The sequence below is a fragment of the Tarenaya hassleriana genome, unplaced genomic scaffold, assembly GCF_000463585.1.
Source record: "Tarenaya hassleriana unplaced genomic scaffold, ASM46358v1 Cleome17, whole genome shotgun sequence".
In the NCBI taxonomy this organism is placed as follows: Eukaryota; Viridiplantae; Streptophyta; class Magnoliopsida; order Brassicales; family Cleomaceae; genus Tarenaya; species Tarenaya hassleriana.
The window spans coordinates 1980500-1993455 of NW_010965122.1; the positions used below are offsets into that span (position 1 = coordinate 1980500).

General features: G+C 42.0%; 1 pseudogene; it reads right to left on the bottom strand.

Moving 5' to 3' along the window:
- Positions 1-6355: 6355 nt before the first annotated feature.
- The window catches only part of LOC104810170, a 43289-nt pseudogene continuing 36688 nt past the window's right edge, over positions 6356-12956 (bottom strand).

Here is a 12956-nt window from a genome sequence, read left to right on the forward strand (position 1 = left end):
AATTTGTTGGAGAAGATTGGAGAAGATTGAGATTTTTTTTAAAAAAAATTCGAAGTCTGGAGGAGAAAGACGAAGTCGCAGCTTTTATTAAGTGTTGCGACGGATATTGCAGTCGCAACCCGTCGCAAAACGAAAAATAAACCGCGAAAATTTAAAATTTTTCATCGAAAATACCGGAAAAAAATAAAATTTAGATTTGCGACAGAAATTTCTGTCGCAAATCTGTCGCAAATTCCAAAAATAAATAACTTTAATTTAAAAATAAATAAAATTAATATTTGCGACAGAAATTTCTGTCGCAAATCTGCAATTTTAAAATTTCTGTCGCAAATAATGTTTGGTTCTGCGACGACAACGTTTCCGTCGTATTCCGTCGCAAATTTGCGACGGATTTTGCGACTAATTGCGACAGAATAAAAATTTTCGCATTCCGTCACAAATTCGTCGAATTCTGTCGTAATTTATTTGCGACGGAAAAGTTCCGTCGCAAATTCTGTCGCTATATTAAGATTTTCTTGTAGTGAATGGTGACGATAGTGTTTTCGTCAATAAAGCATCACTATTTAGTGAAGATTTGGTGACGCTTTTGTTGGTCATTTTTTCGTTACCAAATCGTCACTATTGCATCACCCTTTTAGTGATGCAGCTTTTGCTCACTTTTTGTGTCACCATTTTCGTGTTTCCTTGTAGTGAATTCCTCCGACTGCTGTGGTTGCTCCTCCAGCTCTGTTCACGCCGGATTTCGATAGTCCCTACTATTTCTCTAACTCCGATAATGGTGGAGTGGCTCTCGTCACGAAACCTTTAACCGGAACGGTTGATTTTCCTTCTTGGATTCGTTCTTTCCGCATGGCTCTTGAGGGTCGGAACAAAATCGGCTTCATCGACGGTTCTTTACCCTTGCCAACTGAAGAGGATCCTACTTTCGCTTCTGGGTTCGTAATAATGCCATCGTCAGTGGCTGGATCATGAACTTCGTAGCTGAACACATTGCCCAAAGTCTCTTGTATGTCGAGACTGCTCGGGATATGTGGTTGTTCCTTGCCAAGAGATACCAGCAGAGCAATGCCCCGCGAAAATACCACATCAAGCAAAAACTGCGTGATCTTCATCAAGTTTTGATGGACGTTGCTTCTTATTGCACTGTTATTTTTGCTGTTTGGAAGGAGTTTAAATCCATCCGAGCTAATCAGTGTACTTGCTCTCTGTCCAAACGATGGAACGATGAAGATGAAAGTGATTTCGTCATTGACTTCTTTTTTGGACTCAATGATGAATATGAGAATGTTCGTGGCCACATCCTTGCCATGGACCCTCCTCCGGATCTTGCAGGAACAACAGCGCTTGATCAGATAATCCAAGCCATCTGATGCTGTTATTTTCCAGACCTCTGTTTTGCCCACTCCAGAAGCAGTGACGGCTGTCTCAGCTGCGTCATTTAAGGGCAAACAATGTCCTCTATGTACGCACTGCGGTCTCTAGGGCATACCGTGCAGAAGTGTTACAAGTTTCACGGTTACCCACCTGGTTACCGAGCTCCAAAGTCCGGTGAATCGAATCCCTCTAAAGTTCCTAATTGACAGCAACATACCAAGCAAACGAACAACTACGCCAACTTGGCTACAGAATCTGCTCCTCTGGTTGGTTCTGATATGGACAAGATGTTCTTTGCTCAAATTCAAGATCTCTGTTCCAAAATTACCAATCGTCTCAAGGTGTCCAGTGCGACTGTCACAAAACATGGTGCATCTATCTCTGATCCCGATGCTGGTACACCTCTGGTTCTCTCTGCTTTCGTCTGTCATGTTGCTTCTGTTTCAGGAGATTTCAAAAATTCCTGGATTTTGGACTCAGGAGCATCTAATCGTTTGTTTTAACAAACATCTCTTCTCGGAATTGGTATCCATTCTCCCGAGTACTATCACATTGCTTACTGGTCTCCAGATTTCGGTTACCCAGGCTGGAAAAGTACCCCTGAATGATCACTTGACGCTGTAAAACATGCTTTATCTCCTGTCTTTTACCTTCAATATCATTAGTGCCAGCTCCTTACTTCGTCGGTCTGATCTTTCTTGTTTATTTTCTTCTGGTTCTTGCCTTATTCAGGAACTTTCTCGGGGATCGACGATTGGGAGGGCTAAGCTTTTACACAATCTATATTTTCTTTAGTCTGATTTTAATCTTGTTCTTCCTTCCTCTTTTTCTGTTAATTCTGTTGTTATTGATCCCTCGCTTTGGCATTCTCACTTTCGACATTTGTCTTATCAAAAACTTAGATCAATGACAAAATCTCTTTCTATTTCATCGTTTAATAGTCCTTCTCATTGTTGTGTTTGTCACTTATCCAAACAACGTCGTCTCCCATTTATTTCGAACAACCAATTATCCAAATCCTCATTTGATCTCATTCATATAGATATTTGGGCTCCCTTCTCTGTTTTATCTCATGACGGATATAAATACTTCTTGACTATAGTCGATGATCATTCACGGGTTACTTGGGTATACATGCTTCGTCGTAAAATGAAGTTCTGGAAGTTTTTCCGCGTTTTCTAACGCTGATCGAAACACAGTTCTCGCAGAAGGTGAAGGTCGTTCGATCCGACAATGCTCCAGAACTATCCTTTGATTTGTTGTTTCAATCAAAAGGTATTGTTCATTATTTTTCCTGCGTGCAGACTCCTCAACATAACTCTGTTGTCGAACACAAGAATCAGCATATTGATAACACGTATTTCGGGTGATGTTTTGATATAGGATGTCTAGCGTATTTCACTCAGTTTTACATATTTGTAGACATTCTAGGGCACATTTGGGGATTACAGAACAGCAGGACGAACCGGAAACATTTGGAGTTGTTTCGGAGAAAACGTGAAGCTCAGAAAAGTTAGATTTTGCAAGTGCGATAACTTTCACTCTACAATTCCAAATCATACATTCTCTACATAATTGTAAAGCTCTCTTTGATATCTACGCATAGACGCCAAGATCACCAATTCCGATGTCGGAGCAGAAAGTTATGAGCAAATTCGTGAAGCCCTTCAAAACTGCGATGTGACACGATCGTGTCACTTGTGTAGACACGATCAGGTCACTTAAAATCCAAAATTTTTCCAAGTTTACCCAAAAGAAAGAGGAGATAATTAGGGTTAGCTTCCAAGGTCGAATTCATTGAGACTTTTACAGAAAATACACCCTAGAGCACACAAAAAGAGGGAGATTATCAAGAGGCAAAAGATCGGAATAGAAGACGGAGATTACGAAGCCGGAAAATCGACTAAGCATTCTTTTTTTCTTCTATTTTACGATGTTTTGTTGTATTGATGTGAACCCTGTCGTCTCGATGTTTAGCGAGTAGTTCCATAGCTGTAGGTTAGGGATTTGCTATGTAGGGATCTTTGGTTTTTAATTCTAGACTTTATGGATTTGTTAGTTTATTGAATTGTTCTTAATGCGTTTGATCTTGTTGGTCGCTTGATTAAATGATCTTAGGGTTTTAATTCACATAGACATATGAGATTATAACATATAAATAATTCAATAAATAGAAGAGGTATCACATCGGGAGATGGGTATTTGCCTAGGAATCATGATAGTATTCGTTCATGCATCCAGAGTTTCAGACTATTGAATCGGGAGATTAGTAGGATGAAACCTGGATAGTGAAATTAGACTTGGGAGAGTTAATCTTTACCTTATAGCTTGAATTCCCTGGATTGGATAGATTAACCATTAAGTTTGTATCTGTTGAAAGATCCTTGCATGTAAAGCAATCCCGAAGCCTGCAGTGATCATCATTCATAGTTTTAAAATTGTTTTATCGTTTGCTTTGTTACACTCTCATTCCCACATTATTCTCTTTTGCATTTAGACTTAGATTTAGATTTAATTCCTTTGTCTACTTTTGTCCCTGTGTTCGACCCTAGTTACTACAATTGAACCGTACACTTGCGATATTTGTTGAATCTAGTATATTATCATTTGACCAAATTTATATACCTAGATTTGCGACATCACATATTTTGAACGTTGCTCGGGCTCTTCTGTTTCAAGGCAACGTCCCGCTTCAGTTCTGGTCCGATTGCGTCAGAACGACTGTTTTCTTGATTAATAAGACGCCCTCGCCTATTCTATCCAATAAATCGCCGTATGAATTGTTGAAGCATAAGTCTCCTGATTACTCCTATCTTCGAGCTTTCGGATGTCTGACATATGCTTCCACACTCATCTCGGAGAGGCATAAGTTTTCGGCTAGAGCTCGGGTAACAGTGTTTCTTGGCTATCCGTCAGGCTACAAAGGGTACAAACTCCTTGATCTTGAATCCAATTATATCATTATATCGCGTACTGTTGAGTTTCATGAAAACATCTTTCCATTTCATTCTGAAATTTCTATCATTCCTGATAGCGTTTTTCCAGAAACAATCCTGCCCTTGCCAATTTTTTCTTCGCCTGAAACCATTGTCATTCGAACAGCTGGCCCAACACCCTCTTCAAATACAAGCCCGTTGTCTTCTTTGACTGGCCCATCTACAATACCATCTTCAAATACAAGCCCAGCTTCTCCTTTGCCTGACCCATCTAGCTCAGGCCCAAATTCGATTATTTCCCAACCCAGTTCGACATCGTCTCTTTCCACCTGACCAAAACGAATCGTAAACCCACCTTATTTTCTTAAAGACTACCATTGTTACCTCTTGACCAATAGCTCTTCCCTAGAATCTCCCAACCCTCTTTACCTGATTTCCTCAGTTTTATCCTAATCTCGGCTTTCTGTTCCATATCGTTGCTTCATCCTTAATTTGTCTCTTTCTTCCAAGCTCAAATCCTTCAAGGATGTTGTAGCCGATGTACTGGCGAGATCCTATGAATACTGAGCTCAACGCTCTGGCAGTAAACGGGACATGGTCTATTGTTTCCTTACCTCCCGGTAAGCGTACTGTATGATGTCGCTGGGTATACCGAATAAAACACAAGTCTGATGGTTCTGTGGATCGTTTTAAGGCACGTTTAGTGGCCAAGAGTTTCACTTAGCAGGAGGGTGTGGATTTTCTTGACACGGTTAAGCTCGTCCTTGCTCTCGCGGCCATCAAGAACTGGTCTCTGTATCAATTAGACGTGACAAATACCTTTCTTCATGGTATTCTTGATGAGAAAATTTACATGGCCTTGGCCCCTGGTTATACTGCTGCTACAGGGGAATCTCTGCCTCCAAATCCGGTATGTCGTCTACATAAATCTCTCGGTTTGCGCCAAGCATCACGACAATGGTATATCACTTTTGTCAAAGTCTTGCTCGCTGCCGGTTTTGCACAATCACAAGCCGATCACACTCTCTTCGTCCGTTTGATCGGAAGTTCGTTTGTGGCTTTGTTGGTTTATGTTGACGATATCATCATTACTGTAAATGATGAAACTGGTATTCAGGATCTCAAATCCTTGCTTAGTCAGCAATTTCATATCAAGGATCTTGGGAAGTTGCAGTTTTTTCTAGAATTAGAAATTGCTCATTCTCGACAAGGAATTTCTATTGGACAGCAGAAATATTGTCTGGAGCTGATAAGGACGCTGGGTTACTTGCATCCAAGCCAGCCTCCACTCCATTAGATCCTAACACTCGCCTAAGCAAAGACACTGGGGAGCCTCTGTCTGATATCACCAACTACCGCAGGCTTATTGGGAGATTGTTGTATTTAACAATCATCAGGCCCGACATCTCATTTGCTGTGCACAAGCTGAGTCAGTATTTATCTTGTCCGACTTCTGATCATCTCAAAGTTGTTCAGCGTGTTGTGCGCAATCTAAAAGATAATCCTGGACAAAGTCTCTTTTACTCAACTCATTCGGACATTTGTTTGAAAGCCTTTGCAGATGCGGATTGGGCGTCTTGCCCCGACTCTCGATGCTCGATTTCTGGCTTTTGCGTTTTCCGTGGAGATTCTCTTATCTCTTGGAAAACAAAGAAGCAATTAACCGTCTCTCTGAAATTATGATACGGAGGAAGACTCAAATATAAATTTCAATATTTGATTTAATTAATTATGGTATTGAATTAAATCTCATCTTATTAATGACAATAGAATTATTGTTAAATATATTGATGGAATCTATTGATGGCCTTTTACATTAATCACATACATTTGACACGTTTCATCCCTATCAATCAACTGTACATATGTATATATATATATATATATATATATATATTAATGACAATAGAATTATTGGTTATAAATATATTGATGGTCGTTTACATTAATCACATATAAAAGTAGAAAGCATCATTGGATAGTTTACCAGAAAAGAGAACATGCCCTCACTCTACCAGGTAAAAGATGCGGAGTCAAATCCCTCGTCAGAGGAAAAATTCGTCGTCATAATAGTCATAGTCATAGTTCCCGTGGTCGGAATAGTCGCTGGCTCCAGTGAACTCGTAGTGGTACTCGTACTCGTACTCGTCATCATCAAATGAAACCATATCGATCACTGTGGCATCGAAAGTATAATCATCAGTCGGCTCATTGGGACGCCTCAAATCTTTGATCTTTTCGGAACAACGCTTCTCCAGGTTGAGGTTGAAGCATTGACGTAAGTCAAGGTGTTCCAGGTGAGGACAGGAGTCGAGAATGGCGTTCAGACCAGTTTCTGTTAGTCTGTTCCCGAAGAGCTGGAGATGTCGGAGTTCAGGCATGCTTTGAGCAATGGCTAGGGCATCGTCATCACTCTTGATCCGAGGACGCCAGTAGCACTGTCAGTTCAACTTCAATGTTTTCAGAAATGGGCAAGAATGACCTATAGCTCTCAGAGCATCTCCCGACACCAAGCAGTATGAGACCTCGAGGTCTTCAAGCAATGGAAGTTTCATGACCGCTTCCACAAGTCCTTCGTCCGTTATTTCATAACAAGATACAAGTCTAAGCGTCGGAGATGAGTTGATCTGCCAATAGTGCAGCTAAACATTATTCAAGATACCAAAAACAAAAAATTAAGAAGCATAATATCATTATGGAAAATGACATTTTGTATTCTGGTAAACTCTTGAAACCACCATATCAACTCAAAGGTTAAAGCAACCCAAGAAAAGAAAATCTATAGGATATATATGGGGATATACAAATTGTTGGGATTTCTGGGATCTCTAGAGCGAATCCTATTCCTAAGAGATCAATTCTAGGGTTTGCGTAGCGGATGAAAAACAAAAATTTTATGAAACCCTAGAACCATGCATGTATGAATCGTAGAGACGTTAGAACGCTTACCTCAATCGATACGGGGCCTGTATCAAGTGAAGAATTCGTCCGATCACTAAAGGAAGGAAGATTACCTCGCCCTCTACATGTATCCACACCTCGGGATGGATTCCAACGATTGGAACTTGTCTGCTAGGACCCGAATCAACTATTCGGTATATTGCTTCGAAAAAACAAGACTTAGATCGCTTCATAGAACCTCTTGGATCTCACCAAAGTCTGTAGAAATTCCCCAAAGTCGGCTCGATTCATTAGGGTTTTAATCTCCTTCTTATAAAGTGATTTAACCCTAATTTTGGTTTAATTTTCGAAAAATCCGAAAGCCGGAACGGACGGTCCAGAAATGCATGTGGATCGTCCGTTCCAGCAAGCCAGAACGGACGGTCTGCCTACGTGGACCGTCCGTTCCAGACAAGTCAGAACGGACGGTCTGCCTTCGGTGGACTGTCGGTCTAGACCTGACGGACCGTCGGGTCTGGTCCTTCTGGTCCGTCCAGTCTGGACCCTTCCATCTCGGTTTTTTCATCGTTTTCTCGTGCGTTTTGTCCTTCCTTGCGTGTATGACCTTGTAGGCTCATTCGATATAGCAGTATAACCCGAAATCTCTATTTCGGATATACAAGTCATAGGCGGTCTCTAACAAGACACTATGACTACCTATCTCGAATAGAGTTTGTTCGTGATCTTACGAACGCCAGTGATGATTCCGGCTAATAATTCTTTTGTATCACGATATCATAAGTCGAACATTAGGCATGGACAGTCCACCTTATCTGGTTCGACTGCTTTCTCGTTCACTGAGTTCGACTGTACGAAATAGACGACGTTCGTCTATAGTGCGGCCATACATTTCACAGTCTCGCTCACATGAGGGGCCCAGCGATATCTCTCTCTTTTATTATCCCTCTCTTATATGAGAGGTATAAATCCCGTCTTGACTATCTACAATCCAGCACATGATTCGTTTCGTACCTGATAACACGCCTTTATAGTCCTCCTGTTACGCAGGACGTTTGACGTATTCAAAGTATACAACTCCTCATGTTGGATTCCGTAGATATCTCAGGTCTTAGGATCCAATCATGGAACCGTCATATGAGATTCAGGTCATGACTCTAGTGATGGCTCAGATTTTAGTTGGTTTTTATATGAAAATGCCTTTGGTTTCTAAACAGTTTCCACACACTCTTAGGCATTTTTAGAGCTCATTCAGCTCTTCGGGACTATTTTGCGGTTTTTGGCAGGTCTACGAGGGGAAATGCAGAATTCGACGTAAGGCAAGGGAACCAGAGACTTGGATCGGACTGAATCAATGCCGGTTTGGCCGAATCAGACACCCGAGGATTTGGAGACGTTGCAGGAGACATGTAGACCCAAACCGCTGTGCAGAAACCAAAACGGAGATCCGAAAGAAGGAGAAGACGTCTGGACCGATCAGTCTGGACAAAGATCGATAGGTCTAGACGATGCTAGCTGGAACGGTCCTAAGGTCGGTCCAGAGAGAAGAACACGTCGCGAGAAAACGAAGCCTAGACTGATCGGTCTAGGCATCCACAGGGCGGACCGATCGGTCCGGAGAAGAATGAAGACGCCGAAAAAACGAGCCCTAGACCGATCGGTCTACACCTAGACCAATCGGTCCAGGCGTACTGACAAACTAAAATCGCGAGTTTCGCGATTTCTAGGGCATTCTGGTATCTACTCGTAATGCTCAACGCATAGGATACATTCGGTCGAGTACAAAGCATGGCATACATGATGGATCCAATTGCCGAAGTATATGGAATCCGATCCATTCGTTCTCGCTCATCAGGTGTCGTAGGACACTGTCTCTTGCAGAGAACTGTTCCACTGCTCATCGGTAAGGTTCATTTTTTAGAATCTTGCATCTTGAACCGTTTCAAGACCTTATCGATGTAGGTACTCTCTCTCAATCCTAGAAGCCGCCTCGATCTATCTCTATAGATCTTTATGCCTAAAATATAGGCCGCTTCTCCCAGGTCCTTCATAGAAAACTGCGTTCCTAGCCAAGACTTTACGTCTTGCAAGGTAGGAACGTCATTCCCTATTAGGAGAATGTCATCCACGTACATCACTAGAAAAACTACTGTGCTCCCACTGACCTTCTCGTAAACACACGACTCGTCTTCGTTCTGTGAGAAACCAAACCTTTTGATTGTCTCATCAAAACGAAGGTTCCAGCTCCTCGAAGCCTGTTTCAGTCCATAAATGGACATCTGAAGCTTGCACACCTTCCCCGGATTCCTTGGATCGACAAAACCTTCGGGTTGTGTCATGTACACATCCTCGATCAAGTTTCCGTTAAGGACCTGATGGATTTCATAGTCGTAATATGCGGCTATGGCAAGCAGGATCCTGATGGATTTCAGCATAACTACAGGCGAAAATGTCTCATCATAGTCAATACCATGAATTTGACGGAATCCTTTCGCCACAAGTCGTGCCTTATACGTGTGCACGTTGCCATCCATGTCAGTCTTCTTCTTGAAGATCCACTTGCATCCGATGGGTTGTATCCCTTCAGATGCATCAACCAGAGTCCATACTTGGTTGTCTGACATGGATTGCATCTCAGACTTCATAGCATCACGCCATTTCTCGGAATCGGGACTCGCCATAGCCTCTGGGTATGTGGAATGCTCATCATGTTCTGATAACATGAGCTCCTCATTCCCAGGCACGAGAAATCTGTATCTCACAGGCTCTTGGCGAATCCTGCCTGATCCCCAAGGTTCACTAGTCGAAGGTTGAATCACAACCGGCAGTGAAACAGGTTGAACGTCTTCAACTTGTTCATTCGGCTCAGCGTCTACTTGTTGTTCTCGAACTTTCTCAAGTTCAATCCTACTCCCACTGACTCTTTTGGAGACGAACTCTCGCTCCATAAAAGTCGTATTCCTGGTAATGAACACCTTGTTCTCTGCCGGAATATAGAAGTAGTAACCCTTAATTTCCTTAGGGTAGCCTACAAATAAACACTTATCAAATTTGGAGGATAACTTATCAGTTATCTGACACTTCACGTAAGCATCGCAATCCCAAATTCTGACAAACAACAACGTGAGATGCTTCCCCGTCCATATTGTTGGTTTAGTACTCTATGATGTACTGTTTGCGACCTTTTCTTATGATACATTTGATGTATTGACACTTTCTATGAGTTTATGGTTGAGTGTTTGATTCATTACGTATTGTGCATACTTGATATGTTATGAAATCCAAGTATTGTTATGAACAATACTAAACTCCCTAGTCATGTATCATTGTGGGAATAATGATATAACAAGACTAGTATGATGTGTGATTGATGATCATATAGATGATCATAGGTATTGGATACGATCACAGTCATAGGTATTCGTTGGAGAACGGAATACTGGATGACCCGCATGAGATTGTCACATGGACTAGCGTCATGACTTGAATCTCATATGGCGGTTCCATGATTGGATCCTAAGACCTGAGATATCTACGGAATCCAACATGAGGAGTTGCGTGCTTTGATTACGTCAAACGTCCTGCGTAACAGGAGGACTATAAAGGCATGTATCAGGTACGAAACGAATCATGTGCTGGATTGTAGATAGTCAAGAAGGGATTTGTACCTCTCGTAAAAGAGAGAGATATCGCTGGGACCCTCGTGTGAGCGAGACTGTAGAAATGTGTGGCCGCACTATAGACGAACGTCGTCTATTTGAGACAGTCAAACTCAGTGAACGAGAAAGCGGTCGAACGAGATAAGGTGGCTTGTCCATGCCTTATATTCGACATATGATATCGTGATACAAAAGGATCATCAAACGAAATCATCACTGGCGTTCGTAGGATCACGAACAAACTCTATTCGAGATAGGTAATCATAGTGTCTTGCTAGAGACCGTCTATGACTTGTGTAACTGATAACTCCTATTCTTCTCTATATTTTGATGAGAGTTTGTCTAGGTTTTATAGGATAATCACATGCATTCATAGGCATTCTAGGCGTGTTAGGATACAAAACCCGGTTGTGCTCTAGTTTTGCAGAGTTACAGGTTTCGGAGATGATTGGACTCGAAAAGGAGCTAATTGGAGCGTTAAAGGAGAAGTCCGGATGAGGTACTCATGTTGCGACATCAATAACTTTCTCTACAGAGGTCCAAATCGTGCGAGACCTATACCATTGGAAAGAGCACTTCAAGAGCTTCGCGTAGACACCAAAATCGCGTAAATCCGACACCGGAGCAGAGAGTTATGAGCGAATTCGTGAAGACCAGAGAACTGCCGGTGCAGGGCCGATTCCGGCTGGAATCGGTCCGGATCAAGGACGCAGAATTTGACCCCAGGAATCTGGATCCGGTCCGGATCCACCTGGAATCGGTCCGGATCCAACCAGAAACCCTAATTCGCGATTTTCAGCATGGGAATGGGATTAGAACTCTTGGGAGCCACCCTAGGGTTATAAAAAAGCCCTAGCCACGTCCTAGAACAGGAGAGAACCTCAGAGAACACCTAGATACAGATTTTGGAGAGCTTTTGGGGAGAGAAGAATAGAAGTTCACGGGATTTCGGGAAGAAGAAGGAGGATTCGATCGTGAAGACTAGACATCAACATGAGCTTTTCTATCCCTTCTTTTATCTCTTCTTCTCTGTTCTTTCTATTGTTTTCTATGAACCGTGAGTAGATCCACGACTATGGGTTAGGGATTCGTATGTGTTTTGGGTATGTTTGAACCCTAACTTGGATTTCGGTTTTGATTTGATTCGGTTCTATTGATTTGCACTCTTATTGGATTGATGTTTGCTAACCCCTTGATCAATTATCTTGGATTCTGAACCACATAGAGATATGGGTTTGTTTCAGATCAAAATCAATAGGATAGATCGTATTATTCACATAGAGATATGGCTTAATCGATTTAGGTTGATGATAGCGTTCTTTATGCACCTAGGGTTAACTTGAATAGATCGAGAGATTGACGAGTTACTCTGTAGGTAGGGAGTTAGTAGACCGAGAGGTGAATTCTCTATCTTTCTTGCTTGATGATTCCCGAATACAAGTCATAATTGTTATTCATGCATGCTTAGTAAATACCCATACACGCGAATACGATCCCGACACCCGTAGTCATCCTTGTTTGATAGGTCACTCGTTTTTATTTACTTTCTTATATTATTTTCCATTGATTCTACATATTTCCACCATCACTTGCTTGCTTGCTTTGATCTATTTTCGATCTAGATTTGGATTTAGCAACCGGTCCTCGTGTTCGACCCCGTGTTACGACGATCCGTATCCTTACGGTGAGTTGTGAATCGGGTTATAGATTTTAGACTCGGTACACACGTATCAAGTTTTTGGCGCCGTTGCCGGGGACTGGTTAGCCTATTTCTAGGTCTTTATTGATTCTAGATCTTAGCTTGTTTACTTTTTCTTTTTCTTTTTCTTTTTCTTTCTTTGGTTTTTGCGGTTTCACTTGGCATCGAGTTCTTCTTTTTCTTTGCGATTTGCAGGATTTTAATGCATGACACGTAGCTCTACTCGGAGAGAAGACCTAGGAAAAGCCTCCAAGTATACATCTTCGATCGTCATGCCTCGTGCCTTTCTGACTGATCTGCACAGCATCTTGAACTGAGTCAAGTGAGCAATGGGATCTTCTGTGGGCCGCCCTCTGAAGCTCGCCTGACTGAACATCGTGATGCACTGTG